General features: G+C 38.4%; 1 long non-coding RNA gene across 1 annotated transcript in view; it reads left to right on the top strand.

Moving 5' to 3' along the window:
- The window catches only part of LOC122812768, a 168,972-nt gene extending 153,659 nt beyond the window's left edge, over positions 1-15,313 (top strand). The window contains exon 4 of the long non-coding RNA XR_006366550.1: positions 15,174-15,313. This is a non-coding gene — a long non-coding RNA (uncharacterized LOC122812768). The remainder of the gene's footprint in view (positions 1-15,173) is intronic.
- Positions 15,314-23,808: the final 8,495 nt, after the last annotated feature.

Genomic DNA, 23,808 nt, shown 5'->3' with positions numbered 1-23,808 from the left:
GAATTTATTGGAGAGAGGTCATAAGGAGGTTGAAATTGATGAACAATTATGTAGCATTCCCGCTTTAAGGTCTGACATAGCTGCTCCTTATTTTGGCCCCACAGCCGGAGACTTAAAAACATGTTTTAGATCTACTCATTCCTCGGTCAAGTTCCCATTTTTTTATACATGTGACCATAGGGAGGTCAGAGGGATTATTAGTAGGCATTGGCCTGTTTTACAAACAGATGAGGACATAAAAATGGTTGTAGGTGAGCAACCACATTTCCTATATAGGAACAAGAAGAATTTGAAGAGGTTGCTCTGTTACCCTAAAGATAAGAATTTGGTATCTGGAGAGATGCATACCACACCATGTGGTAAATGTAACTTTTGCCCTTATATAGATATAAAAGATGAGTTTTTTCATCCAGACCTGAATACAACATTTAAAACGAAAGTGTCAGCTAACTGTATGACCCCACACCTAGTTTACTTAGCTATATGTCAGATTTGTTCATCTTTTTACGTTGGCAAAACCAATAGGCCATTCAAGGATAGGATACGTGAGCATAACTACCATATCAAGAAAAGCTCACAATGTAATGCATTAGCTAAACATTTGGCTCAATGTGATACCACACATAATTTTTTGTTTAGAGCACTGGCAGTGATTCATCCCATTGCACGGGAGGGTGATATTCGGAATTATACGAAGACTATAGAGAGTGATTGGATTACCCGGTTAAGGGCAGATAAAGGGAAGGGATTGAATGAAAGGGCTTCTATTAAGCCCTTTCTTAAGAAGCGCAGGAATAATAAGTGAAAGTTTTTATGTGTCCTGTAAATGGATGTATTTTTAAGTTATTGTATATTTTATTCTTTGAGACGTTCACAAGATACATTTATATATGTTTATTTATATATCATTATATACATTTATATATATTTCTCGAATGTATTTTTAATTATATATTATGGATTCATTCATTTAGTTATCTTATTGCTTTCATTGGCTTTTATATTAACAGCTATCTAGGATGTCTATCAAATGTTTTAGATGGAGTTGCTATTAGTGCGAGGTCACTTTAATGCTTCAATAATTGACACTGTCTCATTGGTTGTTTTAAAAACTTGAATGTTATATATAAGTGTTTGGTATTAGATGAATGTACTTTATGTCTGAAGAAGCTTTTTAAGCGAAAGCGCTAAAATTTTCTGTCCGGATATTCTCTAATAAATATTTGTGTGGATTGAACCATCCACATTTTTTGTACACTTCTGGATTCGTTTTGCTTGGTTTGGATTGTTTTTTGGAATTCTGAGTGTTTCTCACGCCATTTGGTATTACCGGAGACTGATTCTGCTTCGTTCTATCCCTCTGTTCTATGACATTTACTATTACATTATTTGATATAGTGATAGAACGTTTACCAGACCCTTTGGCAGTTTTCTCTTTTGTTTTATTATAGACAGGAATGTAAGAAATGCAGTAATTAAAACTAGGTAGCCGTATGGTCCAAAGAAGAAAAAAAGCAACTGCTAATTTTAAGAACGACCACAACTTAAAAAGTACATAGCTGTGACTTTATGCTAGCCTAGATTGGGTACACTGCATTTCTGAGCAGCAAGCCACAGTAAATAACAAAAATGAAATAAAATGTTATCATATCTGCTGCATGGGATCTGCAGAGAACATTCTGAACAGAGGGCACTTGATCAGGCTGTCATCCTATAGCTACATGTATATCAAAATTGTTAAACAGGACTCATATGCACAAGTTAACTATTCTTATACTACAAGTTAGCCAGTGATACACAGTCTGCAAGTTTTCACTGGAGTTTTAATTCTCCAGATGCAAATATTCAAATACAGGTTTCCCTGTTATTGGAGGATCTTGTCAGTCCGCAACATGACCTAATAAACTGCAATAACAGCATACAGTATAGCTCTATTAATCAAGCTAACAGAGGAAAACCATGCACATACATTATAGAAGAAACACATAAGGTGTGATTTTTTTACTAGAAATAAAATCTTTACAAGTATAAAATTTGCAAATTAGACTACAGATTGCAAAGATTTCACAGGAGACTCATCAGGGAGGTATGGCATAAAAGCTTCTGATAAGGAAATGTGCTGTAGAACAACACTTAAATTATGACCCCAGCCCACCTGCTCCATTCCAGCTTAAATGAAGTCACTGTGCAAGCCTTAGCCTACCTCACTAGGAAACAGATTTTAGGATCTAATAAAGTACCATGTTCATTTCTTGTACAACTAATGCAGGTGACTTATTTTTCCTTCTTGATGTTTACTTCCCCACTACCTGCCAACTATAACATGCAAATCCCTTTACTCCTCAGCTTATCCTCTATTCTGCTCCTCTTACTGGGCCATCTTTCATCCTAACATGACTCTATAATAGCTCTCAACATATCTCCAATTTTGTCCCAACCACCTATTCAGACTTCCCCCCTCATTCTCCACACATTGCACCAGACCTATTTAATCACTCCCCTCACCTTTACTTCAAATATAGACAGATTAACTCCATTTCAACTCAAACCAAAACAAAAGTAAGGGAAAAATATTATCCAAAAAATAATTCCCCAACATACTAAAATCCTTCTAGGAGGAGACACTCACCCTAATCCTTGCCCCACCTATCACAATGAACATCAAGACAATTATCTTCCACACAGTATTCTAACCTTACAACAGTCAACCCCCAACCCCAGTAATTTAACTTTTTGTGCCATAAATGTTACAAGCATAAGAAATAAAATTGCTGAACTACATGTCTGGATTATCCATCATAAACCTGTTATTCTCACTGTAGCTAAAACTTAGCTTAAACCCAACATAAATGACTCTGAAATTACACCTCCCAGCATTAATATCATCTGTAATGACAGTATAAGTACGAAAGGTGGTAGCATTGCTTTAATATTTCTCAACCACTACCACATAGGTTCATAGGAAATTACTAGGCTAACACCTTAACAGCCCTTACAAGCCTAGCCATTATTCCCCAGATTTTACCCAATTTTTGATCCCTAAGCACTAAAAGATCACTTAGTTTTGTGCCTATGCCTTTGAGTATTTTACAGATTGCCCTTGTCCATAACAGACACTGTTGCCACCCCAGGAATGAATTTATGATTTCCCATCCATTGACCCAAATTGTGTTGAATAAGGTGAGGGAAGAGCTCCGCTTTACATGGCTAGGAAGCCTATTCTGGAGAAAGGGTAATCGTTGAGACACATATCTGTTTCTCCAGCATGTTTTGTTCATGTCAAACACCAGCTTAAAGATCCCTAGAGTGGGTGACCATTGTGCAATTTTCTCTTGCAAATGTGTAACAGTTCCGTCAAGGCTGGAATTTTGATTGCCTGTAGTTTAGGCATAGATCACCCCTTAATAGTCAGTAAGAGACAGAGTAAAGGGATAGGGCGTTTAGTCTATCAACAGAAGACATGTTTTTTTTACACCCTGTATTTTTTTTTTTTTTGTATGTAACCTCTGAGGCCAGTCTAGCTGTTGCAAGTGCCTGGTCAAGTTCTTGCCAAAATATTGATTGTACTTGATTATTGGTCAGATGACAGTGGGAGCATAACTTCACTGGATCTAGAAGCCATGCCTTAGGGGAATGCTAGTAATGTTTTACTTTGCAGAGGTATTTGACTTCCCAGAGGGTATGATTATGCATTTCTTTGCTTTTAGTTTTAGGCCATGGCTCTGCCACCAATGACTTGTATGAGTCAGACCCTTCTGAAGGATATCTACATCACTGGGGATTCAGTAATTGCCTCCAACTTGCAGTCATCAGGAAACTTAGTCAAGCAAAGGCCTTCTACATTAGCCTTGACTTTAGAGAAGTAAATTCTGAGTAAGAGAGGTCCCAGCGCAGAGATCTGTGACACCACTAGTAAATGGCCTCTTGCTGGATCTGTAGTCGCCCACTCTAACAACATGTGCCCCGTTTGTCAACCATTTGGCTATCCATCTGGTGACGTAGGACTTTATGCCCAGTTTTGTGAGTTTAGCTTGAGTGGGGAATTGTGTCAAATGCCTTAGAGAGGTCAAGGTAGGCAGTATGCACTGTTTTACCTTCATCCGTGGCCCTGACTTTCTCTAAGGATTCCACCAGACTGAGCAGGCATGACCTACCTTGACAAAGCTGAAGTGGGTTGAGTCCAGTGTTTGGAGGTTTCCTATATCATTATTTATCAGGTCCATGATTATTCTTTCCATGGCATTGCATATAAGACTAGTCAAACTTTTGGGTCTGTAATTTCCTGGGTGTATTGATGGTTTCCCTTTATGCAGAGGGCTGACTATTACTGTCCTGAACTCCATGGGGACAAAGACAGTTTGGAAGCTGTGGTTAAACAGTGATCCTACTTGGCCTAATAGGTCCTATTTCAAGCTATTTAAGAGGCATCCTGGGATATTGTTGGGACCCATCGAAGCCATGTTTTTAGCTCTAGAAAATGCAGTGGTGACCTGTTTTTTGGTGATAACTGATAGAGGAATGGTGGAGGGTATTTCTTGGGGGGGGGGTGACCATAGGGTGATGGGGAGGTGAAATTTGAGCTCAGTTTATCAGCCAGCACATTTGCTATATCTTCTAGATGTGTATAGGTGATACTGTCTACAACCAATTCTACTAATTCCACACATTGTTGGGTGTTGCCCTTAAGACTGTGGGCATAAATGAAAAATGCCTTTATGGTTATCCGTAGCTTGGGAGGCTATTTTTCCCTCAAAATTTGCTTTTGAAGTCTTGACTAGTCCCCTGATTTGCTTGTTTAGACTAAAGAGGGAACTTTCACTCTGTTGTATACATTCTTTCTTTCTTCTAGACAGGATGTTCTTTACTTTGTTGTGCAACTTGTTTATACCAGGGTCCACTAGGGTGGTTTGTTTTTCTGGTTTGTCCTAGGCTTGTTTCAGTCTTGTACTGCCATTTCTCTGCAGTTGTTTACTTGTTTGCACAGGGCTTTTGTGTACACCTGTGCGCAGGCTTTTGTGTTTTCTGGGTTTGGGGGAGCATGGAAACTAGCTATGCCATCACTTAATAGGAGGTAGTTTACCTTAGAAAAGCTCTTAAAGGTTTTGGGGTGAGGTGGGGGTCCTAGTTTATATTTATTTCAAGGGAATCCACTTTGTGATCTAATCTAACCAGTGAGGCCATCACACCCAGGGGGGGGGGGGTGCAACACTCTCCCATATTTGTGACTACCAGGTGTAGGATATTTGTACCCCCAATAGGCCAATAGGAGTGCAGACTAGCTGCTCCAGGGATTTGCACTGACAAAGTCTAGAAGTCTTTGAGCCTGCATATTAGTGGTTGTGTATGCTTCCCAGTTAATGGAGGTGTAGGTGAACTCAACCATGAGTATGGTACTGGGCTGAATGGTAAGTAATTCTATTAAATTCAGGTATGATATATGAGTTTCCTAGTTCATGGTGGGGGACCTGCAGCTAGCAAGGATATGGTAATGGATTTTTCCTATGGTTAGTTGGACATGGAATAGCTTAAGTATATCATATTGTTTGAGCAGTCTTGTGGTATGCCTATCCTTTATGTAGATGAATACACCTCCAGCTTTTGCTCTTTCATGTGCAGTGGGTGATTGGAAAGTGTGAAAGGCATTATATCCATGCACAGCTGGGGTGCTTTCCATAGCTTTGAATCATGTTTCAGTAACTGTACAAACTTCAGCATTGTCCAGGGTGAGGAGAACTTCCAGGGAGTGTAGTTTCTTGTTGAGACTCCTAGCATTGAATAGTAATACCTTTAGCTTATCCTGAGTAGATTTTGCTATGTTGGAAGGTTTGTCTGTTTGCCAATGCCTAAAAAAGGCACTATGGATTGGATAATATTTTGGTCACTGTCTGAAAGCCTAATTTTGACAGGTGAAGATCTTCTCTGACAAATCAGTGTAGCCTGTCAATCAAGTTGTCCCAGGCTAACAAATATTGGACCCTTTGAAATCACACCAGTAGCTAAGCCAGTTGTTAAAGTCAATTTTCTTTGGTTGGTATTGTGGCATCATCCTTGGAGACAGTAGAATGCTGCTCAGTGCTGGGCTCATACCAGCCTGTGACACATATTCTGAGAGCTTAATCCTGTCTCTCTTCATGTAGTCCAGGGAGGTACTTTTCAAGTTATTTATACCTACATGGATTGTGACTGAGTCATACTGGTACTTTGGGTAAGTGACCTGACTGCTTGTGTGATCTGGCGAATCCTGTTCTCTGACAGGCAATTAAGTGTAACCTACTCCTTATCCAGCCTAGTAACAGGGACATCAGTGTGAATCACAATGGTGTCTCATATGATCAAAATATTGGGTTGTGTGGTATTACACCTTATGGGCTTGGTAACTGAGACACAATGAGATGTGGCTTTGTGTTGTGATCGGAGTTGTCTTGTTTGTGTGCATGAAGAGTTTCTGAGGACTGTGTCTGAGAAGCCTTTAAGGTTTGGGTAAGTTACATGTGAGCACCTTCACTTATGTATATCTATGTGTCTGATGTTTTGTAAGTACAGTAAGTGTTGTGTGTGTATGTCACTGACAACCTGCCTCCTGTGACATTGTATAACTACATCTCTCACATACTATATTTGTTTGTTTCAGAATTAAATTGTTGTCAGTGTACATAAGGCAAATGCTACATTGCCTCAGGGTGGCCTTGTCCACCAAACTAGATTTAGAGTTAGCAGTAAAGTGCCTTATCCATGGTTGTAGACCCTTAATATGTGCTTTACTAGGGAAAAGAATGGGGGGGGTCTCTTCCAAACAGACAAAGGATGGGTGCTTCCTTAGTGTAATCTACAGCTAACCTATCCAGCAATGCTGCCCAGCACACAAACCAGTTGCTCTTTGAGTAACACAGGACTGTGGAAAACTTCAGTGGTTGTTTTCATAGGGGAAGGTACGTCTTCTAGTGATTGCATACATAAAGGGCACCACTAACCACTACTGCATGAAGCAAATACAAGCATTATATAAAATTGGAAAAACAAGTTTTAAACTGGGTATGCCAAATAAGTAAGCACACAATAAGCTTTCCATCAGAAATTCCCAGCTCAAATAGATGAAATCAGTTATCTCCTGCCACAATAGTGAGGACTTTAACTATCTTAATGTAAAATGACTGGTTTACAGCCCAAGTGTTAGGGGAACCAGAAACATAGATGCCTATAAGAACTTAAAAGAGTAGATACAGTGTATTTAAGAGTACTACAAATGCAGAACAGTAAGCATTGCAACAGTGGAAAAATGCAACTTAAAACTCTAAGCAAGTGCAGGAAAAACAATAAATAGCATAGAAATCTTTGAGAATTCAATGAAGACATGCAATACAAGTGCAAAGCAATACTTAATGTAGTTTTTCTTGCCAACTATGGTTTCAGATGCAAGCATAATCTCTCAAACTCTCTGACATCATCGCGAAATGATGAACAACTCTGGATAACTGAGCTAAGACTCTAGTAAATGTCAAGCTGCTCTACAAGCAGAAAAAAGCAAGTTTTAAACTAGGTATGCCCACAGAGCTGTCAGGTAAGCATGCAATAATAAAGGCAACATTGGAGCTCTTTCAGAAACTTTAGCTAAATGTCTTCGTGGGGGATGGGGCAGACAGAATTCAACTTAAAGCAGGTAAAAGACAAACAGAATATAACACTATTGAAGCACAAACTGGAGCAGAGACAATTCCCTATTGACCTTCCACTACAGTTTAAGGCACCAGACTATGCAGAAATTTACCAGTAACACTATTTATGGAAAACATGTAATAATAAATAAGTAAGCCTCATAATATTTTAGGAGTACACAGTTCTGCCACAACTGTGAATATAACTACAAGACTATGGGCCAGCAGGGTTTAAAATACAAACAAACAGTAATTCTACTTCTGGAAATAGAATTGCAGAATAATGCAGAAACATAATCTTCCTACAACTGTTACTAAAAATATAAGATGAAGGGCCAAGAACAAACTTAAAAATGCAAACAGATGGAAGAGAGCAGAAAGGTACAAAGTATTATTATCACAGAGGTCACTAAGTGCATCTCAAATATTTAAGCAGAATTGAAATAATTAAAATAATTAAAAAATTATTAATTAATAATTTAATTCTCTTTCCTTTTTTTTGAAAAGCTAGTTACTCACAGTTCCACACTTCTCCAAGTCCCCTTACAGCAGACCAATAGCAAAATTCACTTCAATTACTTTCCTGAAATTAAACAATTATAAACGTGTATGTATTTCTTTACATCCCTTCTGGTGACAATACAGATATACTGGAAGATATCCTACACAAGAAAATATACTAGGTGATCTGAATGTCACTTGGTTGGCCATAAACTCTAATCTAGTGTTTACTTACTTGGTTTCATGACACTAATTAATAGCCTCACACATTATAGCAAGACATCAGATTCCCTATTAGACTAGATACTAATATCAGACACTAGCAAATGCACCACCTCTGGCACAATGTCTGATTGTCTCAGTGATTATCTCTCAATCCATACAGCCAGACATTTCACATATCCACTCAAACAGCATGTTTATGAAACATGTAGCCTTTCCAAGTTTAACCTAGAAATTTTCATTACTACCTTATCATGTATTAACTGGAACTTCCTAAAAATCCTCCCTGTAGATGATGCTCTAAATGTATTCAATACAACTTCCTGAATATCCTGAACAGCATTGCATCTCCTAGAAGGAAGAAATTAAAAACAAATAATCTAATTTGGCTATCCAAAAAAGAGTAGAATGCTAATGCAGGACAGAGAAAAAAACATGGAAAGAATAGCATAAATATGAAACACCACAATATCTTAAAAACCTTAGAATGCTTCACAACTGCACTAAAAAACAAATTAATGAAGACAAAATCTATACTATAATAACTTTCAGAATAATAATAAACACAACCATAAAAAATTCTGGGAAGCCATTAAAGAAATCTTGCATCTTGACCATATATTCCACCCTAACCCCTTTCCCAATAACTCATCACTCAAAACTGCATCTGTTTCATAGATAGTATATCATCTCTAACCAAGGATTCCCCAGTATCTAATCCTAACCCTGCCCAGCAGCCATGTATCACCACATCCACTTTCACCTTCAAACAGCGCCACATCCTATATAAAACTACTCTTAAACTGTGACTTTAGCTGATGACCTTAAAATAGAAGCCAAATAGTATTGCCTACCCTGTCTCAATCTTTATAAATAGGTCAAACCAGGAATCCTATATTCCATCTCTCTGTAAAAAGTGACACAGTATCCCTCTGCACAAATGAGGAAATTCAAAAGACATTACTAACTTTAGACCTATAACAATCTTATCCCCTCCTCCAAAATACTTGAATAATGTATTCAAAAACCATTGCTAAACTATCTCCTGCAGGAACAGCTCCTATCTCTACAAAACACAGCTTCTATCCTTCCCATAGTACTAACTCTGCACTTCTTACCTATATAGATGCTGTCAATAAAGCTAGAGATAATGGCAAACTAGTCTCCTCCTTATTTCTAGACTTGCCTAAAGCCTTCAACACAGTTTGTCATAGCAAAATTCTACTTCAAATGTCCTCATTAGATCATTAGATCTCTCTCAGCCCACCCTTCTACAAGCTACCTATCCAATAGTTATTAGTCAGTAAAATGGCACTCTCCGTACCTCACAGCCACTACCGGTGTACCACAAGGCTCCATTCTTGGTCCCCTCCTCTTAAACATTCTCACCAAAACCCTCCAGACATCCACCCAACAGGCCTCCCTAATTCAGTACACAGATGATTCCACTCTCATTTGTACATCTGACAACATGCCACACTCCAAAAAACTAGTCAGAAAGCTTTAACAGCAACCAAAACATGGCTCACGACTCATGCTCAACCCTAAAAAAACAAACTACTACTTTTTTAATTTAAAGTCACCTCTCTTGATAATAAAACCATTGAAGTCACTTCTCATTGTAAATTATTAGGGATGAAAGTGGATGATAATCCTATATTCAACCTGCATATACAAAATTGTATAAGAAAAATTCATCAAAAACTAGGGATGCGTTATAGAGCCAAAAGCTTTCTCACCAATACAACTAAAACTACACTTGCCACTACTTATCTCCTCCCACACTTTTTTATGGCACTCCCAACCTTACTAAACTTCAGGAATCACAAAAATCAAAACTTGAACAATGTTATAACAAAGTTGCTAAATTTGTAGCAAACCCCCCCTTTCAGAACCCACCACTGTAGAGCCCTAAAAGATTAAACTGGTTAGGACTACCTCATCAACTAACATATACACAGCTTCTTACCTCTATACAATTATCCAGAATCCATCTGCTTGTCCAGCACTAAATAGCATTCTACACAACTATGCTCCCAGTTGGTCATTATGATACAATGGGCAAAAACTCCTGTCTGTCCGCAAACCTATCAAATTCTGCTGGGCATTATCTGTATTCATACCATGTTAAGGCCTGGAACTCCTTGTTTCAATCAATCAGGTCAATACCCTCTTTCCCATCCTTCAAAACCATTCTGAAAGACTTTCTAGCCAAATGATGGCTCTGCTATTGTTCAATGCCAGGATAAATTATATCCCTAAATGTGAGCAAATACCATTTCACACCTTATATCACCTTAATCTCCCTTCTTCACTCACTTCCTTACTTCTAACAGTTTCTTTCCCCTAGCTTTTTATATAAATATACCATAAGCCTTTTTTTCTCTCACTTCATATTGCAATTCCTGTTTGCATCATACGAATGTGCCTTTAATTTCTCAAAAAACTGGCTAAAATTTCTCTAACTATTAAATTATTGTAATATAACTTGTATCTATTCTTAACCAAAGTTATCACAATATGTCTAAATTTGGTGTAATTATTTAAACTGCAGTTGTTTTTTTTTTTTGTTTATTTTTAAAGACTGTAAAATTATTGCACTTAAAATGTTTTATACCTTGGAGCTTTTTTCCCAGGGCCTCCTCTGAAAATGCACTTCGACTTTTGCGATAATCAAATGTCAGTAAATAAATAAATGATCTCTAACTCTACTCTTCCCATCCTCCTCACCCCCACATTTAATTTCCCATATTCTCCACCACAGGTCTGTCTCCGGCACACACCTAGTTCAGCGGACCCTCTTCTCCTGTCATCTGACTAACTTCAGTCTCATGCACCGTGGGTCTATATCCTGCTTGATTTATGCCCTATTTGGTTAGCTTAGCTGTAATATAGCCTTTTATAACTTAGTATACTCTTAGCTAAATGCTTTAGCTGATAACAGTAGATTTCCTTGCAACCCAGTCATCTCATGTGATGTTCTTAACCAAGAAGCTCTGGTTAATAGAAAACTGTGATACTTTAATGCTAAACTGTATGTCAGAATGGGTGTTACTTAGATTCCCTATTAAAGTGAATGCTTAATATAGTGAACGCTGTTTAATCGACAACTAAATGTTGTTGTTGTTGTGTCTTTCGGCTTTTCCCGGTTAGGGGTCGCCACAGTGGAACTCCGGTCCACTAATGATTTGCAGTAGATTTTTACGTACCGAGTTGCCAGCTCTGACACACAACCTTCAACAAAGGTACGCCCATTCACGCATGTCTCCACACAGAAGACGCTTTAGCTGAGAATCAAACAGGACAACATCTTACTGTGAGGCAACAATGCTACTGCAGCACCACCACTGCAGTTAATCGACAACTAAATGTCAAAATGGCAAAATCCTGAAGACACGGAACAGCGATTTTTTTTTTTCCTAGAGAAAAAAATCACTGGGCTGTTTTCAGGACTTTGCCATTTCCTCCACTGTGGTGCAATCTCATAGTTGATATATTTAAGCAGGGGGGTGTGGAGGGCACAGCCCCCCACATCAGGGGTTGCTGGGGGCGAAGCTCCCCACTTTATTTTGGGTTTCGTTTTTTTTTTTTTTTTTTTCAGATCAGCGATTTTTTTCCCTGGGGGGAAAAAAAAAATCACTCTTCCATTTGTTTGGAATTTTGTGTTTTTTTTTTGGGGGGGGTTGATTATACAGCGTTTGCTATTTTAAGCATTCACTGTTATAATAGAGACCCGTTACTTATGCACAAAAATCAGGTCAATGTTATAAGCTTTCATGCAAGCAACACACTAATTATCTGTAACAGGATCTCCCCATGTCTGTTCAATACCATAACAGTTTTAATGAACTGGGCATAGATGTTTATGAATCTACGAAGGTACTGACCCTGCTACTTGTGCATCCAATATTTATACCAGGAAAACTAAAAAAAAACATATTCCTATGTTCTCCTTCATGAACATCTCCAACTATTACTCTCCACTTGAGGAAAAATCTTGTGGAGTCTTCTTGGAGTGCTGAAATACCTGTACTGATATTTCCAAGCAAATACTCTGAACAATCACATTTTGTTGCGTATTTAGATGTCTTGTATATTTCTTCCCGTTTTTCTTTTGTTGTTTGCCTTTCTATTCTTCTTCCCACTCCCTCCCTAACACTTCTGACTGGATTTTGTATATATCATCTGGGCTCTACCATAAACGTTACCACAATTTGCTTTTCATTTATTTCTCTCCCCTTTTGTCTACCTGTACTCTGCTGTCAATCAGTAATATGGTAGGCAGTCCTTTTTCAGCACCTTAAGCAACTGCTTAGCTATGTCCCACTCTTATTACCTTTCCCACATGGCTTATCTTTTTGTTCTTCATTGGTTCTGTAGCTACTTTTTTATAGATGTTTCTATAAACCTCATGTCTATCTACTCCGTCTTTAATTGCAGGTATCCCTAAAGACAAAATTTCCTTTTTCCAACCATTCAGTTGTTTAGTTGCTAAAATATTTTCTGCTGTGTTATGAGTGTTATTCTGTGTATGGTTGGTAACATTCTCCTCAAGCTTTTGTATCCAATGTGCTATTCTCTCTTTATCTTCATTTTAATTTCTTCAAGTCTTTTGGGTTTCTAATACCATAACCAGAAAGGGCCCCACTCCTATGGCGGGATAGAGTAGTGTTCATGAAATTAGTATTGTTTCATTCTTTGATGTTATCTAAGAGTACTCTTTTTAGCTCCCATAATGCACCCAGAATTAACTCCGTCTGTAATTCATATGGGGTTACATGTACTGGTAACATATCTAAGTACAACTGTAATTTTTTTTTATTAGACCCATTGCCCTTACTATTATTGGAACTGTGTAGGACTCCTTCTTCCAAATTGCTCTCACTTCTGCTTGCAAATACTGATATTTTATGACTTTGTCTCTCTCTGTACATAAGACACTATAATCACTGGGTGTAGGTATTTAAATGATTAATGCTATTTTTCCTTTTTTCTTGCCGTACTATATCCGGTTTTCTCACATCTATTTTTTGAACTGTTGGTAATGGGGGATCCCATGTGATATACATTTATCATTCTCTATAATGTTTTTTGGTTCATGTTTCCAATGCTTCTCAACTATGTCTATATTGTGCTGTTTGCACAATCTCCAGTGGCAAAAATCTTGCAACATTATTGCTCCTTTCAATATATATAGGCCCTCTGCCATGAGTATATCACACTCAGCAACAAGATATGTGACAGTTTCCAGTTCGTTTTACAAAACCTGCATATGGTTTTCTCTATTTCCTGCTTACATAACGGCATTTTCCTTGTTTACTTCCTTTCCGTTGTTGTGTTAACATTTTATCCATTATTAGTTTCGCTGTACAGTAATGTATCCTATTTCTGTTATATCATATGAATTTCTCTTAACAGTCCTGATTACTGTGTTCATCTGTTTTACCAATCTTTTCACATTTTGGGTCTTATTAACTTTCTGTAATCTACTTCTTTCATCTGTCTTAATATCTATTAAATCAAGCACGTCTTCCCTTTAATCATTTTCTTCTGGACTGAAAGCATCTTCTTTGCTCTCGGTTTCCTGTAAGCAGTCTACAGAAAGTTCCAGAAAATCTTCCTGTTACATATTCTCTTCAGATGCACCCTACTTCATCAGGTGCTCCTTCATATGGGAACCTATTGGCCTATCACTTTGCAACATTACCGGTGTCAGAGTTGATACAGTCTCCTGCTCCTTCTCCTGTTGTGCAACTTCAACTCAACTTTTACACATAGAGCATCTTCTTGTTACAAATCATCTTCAGATGCCTCCTGCTCCACTTATTGCTCCTTAATCTGAGGACCCATAATTCCCTCATGCTGTGACATTGCCTGTGCTGGATTCTCCACACTAAATCCTTCACTTTGCAGATGATTCATAAGTTTAGTTTCTATTTGTTTAACATTTACCTTACTAAACCTCTTTTCTACATTCCCACTTTGGTTTCTTATTTTTGTATTGTAAAATGTTCCATATCCAGGTGCCTATGCCTGTACTTATCTTCAAATATCTTTGGAGCTGCTTATTTTGTATTGATTGGTTTGGTTTTCTCCTTTACTTAAATATTGCAACATACCAGATCAGTTTTTTATTTCTCATGTCCATGTTTTTTTTTCATATCTTTCAAAAAATCTCTGGGTTTTGTAATTTATATTTTTGCATTTCCTGTGTCATTCTGTGTATGTTATAAGATATGTGTCTATTGATTATAGAGCAACATTAGTGTGAAACTGGCAAAGTGATCTTTTGACTACTAATGGGGAAAAATAGACTGGATAAACAAATGATATTAGTAGGCAGAGTTCTAGTGGTCATGATTAAAGAGCAGTATCCAGACACAGATTAGACTGAAGATGTATCTCACAGAATGAGCAGGAAGGGAAGGACATCACAGTGGAATACTGAAGTATATGCACACTCAAACTGCAGTATCACATGCGAGTAACTTTGCAGGAAGGTGTCACTGCAACACCCCCACCCCAATGGCCACAGTATATTGGTCAGCTGCCAGTTCAAGTGTCTCAGATATCTTCTGAATCAGGGTCATAGAAAAAGAGACAGGAGGTGCCTGTTCAGATGTGCAGTGGTTATGTTGATTCATAAATGTATAAAAAAGGCACAACATGATCGGAAAACTGAACGAGCAGTTAAAAAAATGTTTTACCCTGTTGTAAACACATTACATGGCATCAGTTTCCCAAAGAAAAGTCAACAAAGTAGCAGCTTTATTAATTAGTAAATAATTTTATTTACAGCAAATGCTACTTCTTCAGAGGCTTGTAAATATGTCCAACTTCTAGACTACTTAAATGTGACAACAGACCGGGAGCAGATGTCCTACACTCGACCGGTGAAAAATTGGAAAGACCCAACACTAGTGTCATTAGATGCTACACTGTATGCGATTCTAGCTGTGGTGAGTAATAAGGAAATTCCTTGGTTTTAAATTTTTAACACTGAACAGTATCTGGTTAACAAGAATTCAGTAATTGGTTGCTGGTGATAAAATTATACATTTGTGTCAGACTAAAAATATGGAAAAGCATTAATGAAACATGTTCCTTTGACATAAAATACTAGCTTGCTTTTATATAGACTGACAGATTTTTATTTTATTTCCTAATATAAACAAGCTTTAAGGAAATTCTGCAGGAAAGAATCCACCAATGATTCAACTAATGTGGAAATAACTAAGGGCAACTCTCAAACTACCGGGGGATTTCATATCATAACCAGGTTCCAATAGGTCATAGATGAATACTAGGCTAGCTGCCCTGAAAGGCCATTTTAAGCCTATCCAATAACCCAAGGTCATAATCATACCCTGTACCATGTGTCTATGAGGCAAAGACCTTAACCATCATGCTAAACACAGAGACAATTTACATTCTCGAAATGGAACTCAACAAATTCACCTCCAGAGTGAAACTCAAGAGGATAAATAACTTTCTATAGTTTGTAACGCTTAGGGAGTTTTGGGCACCATATAAGACAGGTTATATAGCAGTACAAAGTACGCAACAATTTTTAAATCTGTTTTTTTTTTTTGGCTCCCATCTTTCTGTCCACTCTGGGTCTTCCAGCTAACTCGTTGCCTCCATGGACATATTCTGGTATTGCTGAGGCCAGTCATGGATCCAAGGCAATAAGGGCTGAACAAATGTAATCATCCATTTGGGTGGGAGTATTAATGTGACCTACCCATTTCTCCCTCCCTTTGTAGCAACATGTTTTGGTCCAGGATGGGCATGCAGTGTGAGGAAGTGGCATATCACCCTGCCTCTACAGCAGCTCAGCCAGACCCACTTCCCACTCACTGACCACACCTCCTTTAGCAATGTCCCTACCCTCAACCAGGGATGGTTACCAAGAAATACTCACGACTACCCTCCTCCATCCCTTCCCCTGCTGATCCATCAGTCGCCCATGTCACTAATCGAACCCAAGCTGCCTGGGCCCTAGTTAGGGCTTTACGCATCTACACCACCAGAGCAGCTAGCAGTTTTTTAAAACGGTTGCTTGATTAGTGGTGTGCACTTTTTGTTCTGAATGCTGCTTTTTTAGGTTGGACAAGGGGTACTAACAACTTTTGAGTATATCTCCCAACCTCTTAACTCAAGATATCTGGACAAAGCCTTAAATAATGAAGGGATAAAGGCTCAAAAATAGGGACAGATTTTAAATATAGCTCTTATAAACTTGAAAGTGGCTAGAATAACAGGAATTGTGATACCATGCGTTTTCTGAAGGATATGAATTCTGAAACTCAAGTGTATGTCATTATTTAGTGACTTCCAGAACAACTCAATTATTTTGAGGAACAGACCAAAAATAGAAGGCCAAAAATCTGTCCAGTTGAAAGGTATGCCTTTGAAGCTGTTAGTTGGTTTATTATCCTGCACTTGCATGACTCTCCATCTATGTGACAGTGAGATAGGGTGTGTTAGTTGGCTTCTAATTGGGGCTGTGTAACTGCCATCTGTGTGACAGTGAGGTATGGTGTGTCATGGTTTGGTATTCTTAGTTTGTCTTTTGGATTCGTATTGGTTTCTGATTTTGTTGTTGTGTAACTGCCCTCTGTGTGACAGTGAGGAATGGTGTGTTAGTTGATTTCTGATGTTGTGTAACTGCCATCTATGTGACAGTGAGATATGGTGTGTCATGTTTTGGTATTCTTAGTTTGTCTTTTGGATTCGTATTGGTTTCTGATGTTGTTGTTGTGTAACTGCCATCTGTGTGACAGTGAGGTATGGTGTGTTAGTTGATTTCTGATGTTGTGTAACTGCCATCTATGTGACAGGGAGATATGGTGTGTTAGTTGGCTTCTGATTGGGGCTGTGTAACTGCCATCTGTGTGACATTGAGATATGGTGTGTTAGTTGGTTTCAGATGTTGTTGCCATGTAACTACCATCTGTGTGACATTGGGTTCATGTCACTACATCGACATGTCATTACATCGACAACTACTACTATGGCACGAAATAATCGAAAACGCAAACCGTCGACAAGTGGAATCACCGACATTGACATCACCGACATTGACTTCACCGACAACCCGATAACACTTTTAAATGGAATGCTATCTTGGGCCGAGCACTAACATGGGTCAAGATGGGGGCATGATAATTCACTTTGCGCAAAACCCAACACTCGAACCCTGGCAATGTGAAACACCAGTAATGTAGACGTACAAATCACGCCCCCATCTTGACCCATGTTAGTGCTCGGCCCAAGATAGCATTCCATTTAAAAGTGTTGTCGGGTTGTCGGTGAAGTCAATGTCGGTGATTCCACTTGTCGACGGTTTGAGTTTTCGATTATTTTGTGCCGTAGTAGTAGTTGTCGTTGTAATGACATGTCGATGTAGTGACATGAACCCGTGACATTGAGATATGGTGTGCTAGTTGGTTTCTGATTTTGTTGCCATATAACTGCCATCTGTGTGATTGTGAGATATGGTGTGTTAGTTGATTTCTGATGTTGTGTAACTGCCATCTATGTGACAGTGAGATATGGTGTGTTAGTTTTGGATGTTGTTGCTGTGTAATTGACATCTATTTGACAGTGAGATATGGTGTGTTAGTTCATTTCTGATGTTATTGCTATGTAACTGCCATCTGTGTGGCAGCAGAAGGTTTGCTTAATTTTATATCCGTCAGGTTCATATGTAAGAATGTGACTATAATACATTTGTTATTGGTAGCTTCTTGCATATGCACCTTACTATAACAAGTTTATTTTTTCTCATTTTTGGAGCTTATCAGGGCACTTTGTGTATTTTGAACAATACCTCCTCATGTGATTACTGAACACATACTACTAGACAACCCAGGTCATTGTGATGAATGAACGTCTTTGACATGTGCCTTTACAAACCTGATTGTGTAGTAATATCTACTCTGTGCTTACTCCAGCATATATTATTATACTCATCAAATGTCATGATCTTTGCAAGAACTCATTATATAGTTGAAGTATTTTAGGTGTTTGTTGAACATATTTTTGAAATTCCTTTTAGCTTTAAGATTGTACACACAAACACACATACACACATTAATATAATAGCGACAAAAATATTACTATAGATGCAGCATCAGAATTTGTAGTAAATACACCACTGACATGAGTAATCAGATACTGAAAAATGTAATCTTTCTTTTTATTTCATTTATTTTTAGATTGAAAAGTCACAGATCTTTGTGTCTTATGTATGGTTCAGAATGGTAAGTGCTACATTTAGATCCTGTAAAGTGAATGTGTTTATTTTTATATGAGTAACTTCAGAAACTTACAGATGGCTTAAAACGAGTACTAAGCAATAGTTGTTGATTATATCTAAATCTTCCCAGTACTGAACTTCTGTAAAAGGTTCTTAAGTTTGTGGTAAACTTTATAGGATTTGTGACAACTTGCTCTGAAATATGGGCACGTATCAAAACTGGTACACTTATCAACAGAAACGCATGGGTTGAATAATTGAACCCCAACAGTGCATTTATTAAAAAAATGACACATATTTACAAAAGTAATGGAATGCTGTCTACATAATGCAATAGTTGCTTTAAAGGGGTGTGCACTGTTAAGCTGATGTGGCTTTAGGACAACTTGTCAGAGGCTAGTTCATTGAAAATGAGAATAATAGAAAGTATCCCATTTTAATATGGAAGAACCCAAGTGTTTTTTGCAGAGGGTTGTTCACACCCCTTGACTTAAATACAGGACCATAATCATATATACACTGAGCAAAGGGGCATCTTTTGAAGGGCTGTGGCTTTTGAGTAGTTTGGACACAAAAAGGTTTCATGCTTATACCACCATTTGGAAAAAATCCAGTGTTTGCCTGACAGATTCAATATCCCTTCAGTTCTCAAGGCTGAAAGCCTATGCATCCAGCTGGATGGAACATCACATGAATGTGGATGTGAGTGTGAGGACACTGTTTGCTTACACTAGTGCCAGCTGACTGTGAATGTAATGTCAGCTAATTGTGAATGTGATAACAGAGCCTGAAGGATCAGCTGAACGGGGCATGATCACAGGGTTTTTACTCTTTACTCCAAAATGTTACTATTTAAAAAAAAGTAAGTTGTATTATTATTTTAATGCATATTTTACAAATCTGAATTATGTTATTGCTTCCTGCTACAGTTTTCAAAGATTGTAGTTTAGGTTATTATTTATTTGCTTTTTGCACATCTTAATTATGTTTTGCATACATCTAGAGTTAGATTGATTAATTGTGTCATTATTTTTGCTCAATTCACTGCAGATTATTTCATCCTAGTAATGTTACACGTGTATGGTAATTTACTTAGTACTTGATGCTAATCTTCATGGCTATAGCAAACTACTACACTGTCAGTTTCTATTTATTTGTTTATTGGACCCTCACAATTAGAATATGTTTTCAGAGTGGCGCCATCTACTGCATTTTCCTCTAACTGCATACAATATGTTCTTACTGTACTTAAACTGGAGAGTGATGCTGCATGTCATTTCTTGTCATCTAGTTATGTATAGGTATTTCGGCTCCCATATTTTAAATTCATTTATCTTGGATCCTTTGTTAAGCTACATTATTTCTGTTGTTTTCTAACCTCTCTCTCTCTCTCTCTTTCTGCTCTACATTTTAATTTCTGCAGAGATGTATAGACTAGCATATTATCTGGTCATTGCTCACATAGCCCTTTCCTTGCACTCCTTAATAGGGAAAGTCCTCCTTGGTCATTACCTGAAACTTACTGTGCCTGGAGATATTGAAGTAGATCTACTGCAAAACCCGGAAGCCCAGATGCCCAAATAAATACATCTTGAAAACAAAATCTAGAAATGCAAGAATTACTGGAGAAAAAGACTGAACATCAAAATATCTAAAGAAGCGGTTCATACAAAAGTAGATAACATAATCTGTGCTTTTATAATGCATGGCTTAAAAAAACTTCATTGTGCATAGAAGATACCAGAATACTTGAATCTTCTTCTTCTTCTTCTTCTTTCGACTTTTCCCAGTTAGGGGTCGCTACAGCGGATCACCTGTCTGCTCATGATTGGCAGTGGAGTTTTACAGTGTCGAGTTGCCAGCTCGGTGCCCAACCTTCCACAGAAGGCACACATACACACACGCACTCACATCTAGGGCCAATTTAGAGTGTCCAATCCACCTGCAGCATGTCTTTTGGGATGTGGGAGGAAACCGGAGCACCCGGAGGAAACCCACGTGACCACAGGGAGGACATGCAGACTCCGCACAGAAGGCACCCCAGCCGAGGATCGAATAATACAATGTAATTATTTCCAAGTAGCAAATTAAGGGAATTTAACTTGTTAAGCACCACGTCTGTGTGGTCCTTCAAATTTTTACAGTACTCAAGAAAACTGTGATGCATTGTACCAGAACTGAACAGGATAGCAAGCCTACCTTCACCCTCTACAACCCCCACCTTTTTATTCTATTTCCTAATCAGCTCACTCTCTGATGGAAACACATAACTTTATTTCACTTAGAAAACACATATGGGAGGAGCAGAGAGGCTTATTTTCCTGGAAAAAAATGAGTATCTTTTTCTTTTTCCTTTCAACGTTTTGCAGTTCATGCTGCTCCTGTCTGCTACTTGAATGACATTGCACCTAATGTCCACTCTTTGCCTTGCAAAGAGTCTTTTGTCTCTTGTTTGGTCTCTTTTGTGACCTTATGAAATTTATGTGCACCTTTTCTATAATGAGCCATGCTGGATAATGTAGATCATCTGGCTGCCATGCTGGATAACATGGATCACCTTGCTGCCATGCTGGATAATGTGGGTCACCTGGCTGCCATGCTGGATAACATGGATCACCTTGCTGCCGTGCTGGACAATGTAGGTCACCTGGCTGCCATACTAGATAATGTAGATCACCTGGCTGCCATGTTGGATAACATGGATCAGCTTACTGCCATGCTGGATAATGTGGATCACCTGGCTGCCATGCTGGATAATGTGGACCACCTGGCTGCCATGCTGGATAGTGTGGATCACCTGGCTGCCATGCTGCATAATGTGGGCCATCTGGCTGCCAGTTTCTCACCAGCAAACACTACCCCTCCCCAGGCCTGGCTCCAGGAGTGAGAATGTGCATCTTTCCAAATGAAGTTCTCTGGTTCTTTAACCGAACCATTATGGGGATTAGACCTGGAGCTGTTGTTTGTCTGTCCCTCTGTTCGCATACCAGGTTTTGAAGAGTGTGTAAACCAATAACATAAAACTTCATATAACATAGAAATAAGGATACGGAGGCTACATAAACCCTTATTTGTGATAATCTCACTGTCTCAGGATCACCTTATCAATTTTGTCTCTTACTTCACCTGAGAATATCTGATGAGAGACTGTTGTTGGGAATGGGGGAGGTTTGGTCTCCCCTCTCAGCTTGCTAGCACTGTAATTGTCACCACTACAGATGACAGAAAATGATGATGCTCATGATGATGGCATTTGCTTCTTCTGCTGCTTAACATAATATTACAGAAACCTTTTCTTCCCTGGTCTTCCTCTTTTATTGTGTGTGTGTGTGTGTGTGTGTGTGTGTGTGTGTGTGTGTGTGTGTGTGTGTGTGTGTGTGTGTGAGCATGTGCAGCTTAGTTGTATAATATCAACTACTGTTACACATAATGCACTTCTGTTATTCTGACTTGAAAAGTGTCAAAACCATATTGTACAAATAAGCACTGTATAGCAACATGTTACTGATTTGGTCTCTTCTACCGTGTTTGTTAGTCTTTTGAAGCAACACAGAACATGAGTTATATGAATACCTGAGCAATCTTGTATATTACCTTTCAGAAACAGTCTCAAAACATTTGAGATGAACAGTTTTGGAATTCTGACTGAAAACAGTTTTGAAATTATAGACATTAGAATTCTGTTTTGACATTTTCTGTGCTACATTTTAGAATTTGAATATTTGCACATTGAGATGCTAAGGTCAACCCTAATGAGCTCAGTCCTGGTCCTGTTGGATTTCCTTTCCCTCATCATGCTACATGTTCATATGGGCCCTCTTCTGAATCCATAGAAAACTTCATGTGGTATATTCCTTGTACACTTAAAGTTGCCTTTATGAATCATGATACCTTCTCAGACTGAGCCATGGTTGGGTTAACAAGCATACTGATGGAACTGCAGCTGTAGGTCTGTTGATACACAGTATTAAAATAATCCCACATTCCTGCTGTGAAGTTTTCTTTAATTATTTAAAGTCCTTTGATACTGTATCATATTACCAACAACATACCCAGTGTCTATCAGTAGACCCTTCAATGATTCTGGTTACATGCCTCCTACCCAGGGGAGGGTTAAGGTCAAAATAGAAATGCCTTCATTACCACGTTGCCAACAGGGTCATAAACTATGTTATAATGCTAGAAGTTTAAACAAAAAAAATGACTGCCCTTAAAACTCTCCTGACCCTAGAAAAACACACACAGTTGTGTAATTACAGAAACTTGGTTCCAGGGTTCCAGTGCAGTGATAGCCATTGCTTTACTAGGGTTCAGTGCATGCCATACATTCAGATCCCTTGATGTTTCAAGTGAAACAGTTCTATTAGTAGCTTACACGTCCTTGATCCTAAGCAATTTGGCAATTTGTGAAAGATAAGTTTTGCCTACTAAATCTGATATAAACGTTAGGTTTATTGTTGTCAGGGATGACTCATGACATTGACTGATAGACTGCACCCCCCCCCCCCGTGGAAACATACGTGTTAAGAAAGCATGTATAGGTTTTCATTTAAAACAATTGACTTTCCAATTTCTGGGTTTCAGAGCTCTATGTGTGCAGCAGCACACATAGAGTGGTTTTGACTTCTGATAAAAATGTTTTAGGTGATTATGCCTTATTCAGAGTGGCAGAAATTGAACTTCAGAAGATGCTGAACTGACTGTTGTATGAGGCAGTGACAAACTATTTCCTGATGGCTCAGGCTGCTTCAGGTGACCGTGGTAGCCTAATCCTTAATAAAAGTGAAAGAAGAAATAGGCAGTCACAGAGGAATGAGCAGGGGAGCACTTTTTTTACTAATAATGCTATAACACCGCTGTCAGCTAGTATGTAAATATTTTTTATTTTATCCTTTTTTATTTTATTTGTGCATGTGTGTGAGTGTGTGAGTGTGTGTGTGTGTGTGTGTGTGTGTGTGTGTGTGTGTGTGTGTGTGTGTGTGTGTGTGTGTGTGTGCACATGCAGAGGGGTTTGCAGTGGGTTGCACACTTTATGTTTCTGTTAGCAGTGAGATGAAATACAGTCGTTTGTGGCAATTATTTATATATTTATTTATTAATTTGGTGACAGATGCAATTAGACATCTAAGGTGTATACAGTCATACAAATAACTCTAACTAATTGCCTTA

Source organism: Protopterus annectens, chromosome 10.part0, assembly GCF_019279795.1.
Source record: "Protopterus annectens isolate FY-2018-M chromosome 10.part0, PAN1.0, whole genome shotgun sequence".
NCBI classification, from domain to species: Eukaryota; Metazoa; Chordata; order Ceratodontiformes; family Protopteridae; genus Protopterus; species Protopterus annectens.
This window is presented reverse-complemented; position numbering and strand designations above follow the sequence as displayed.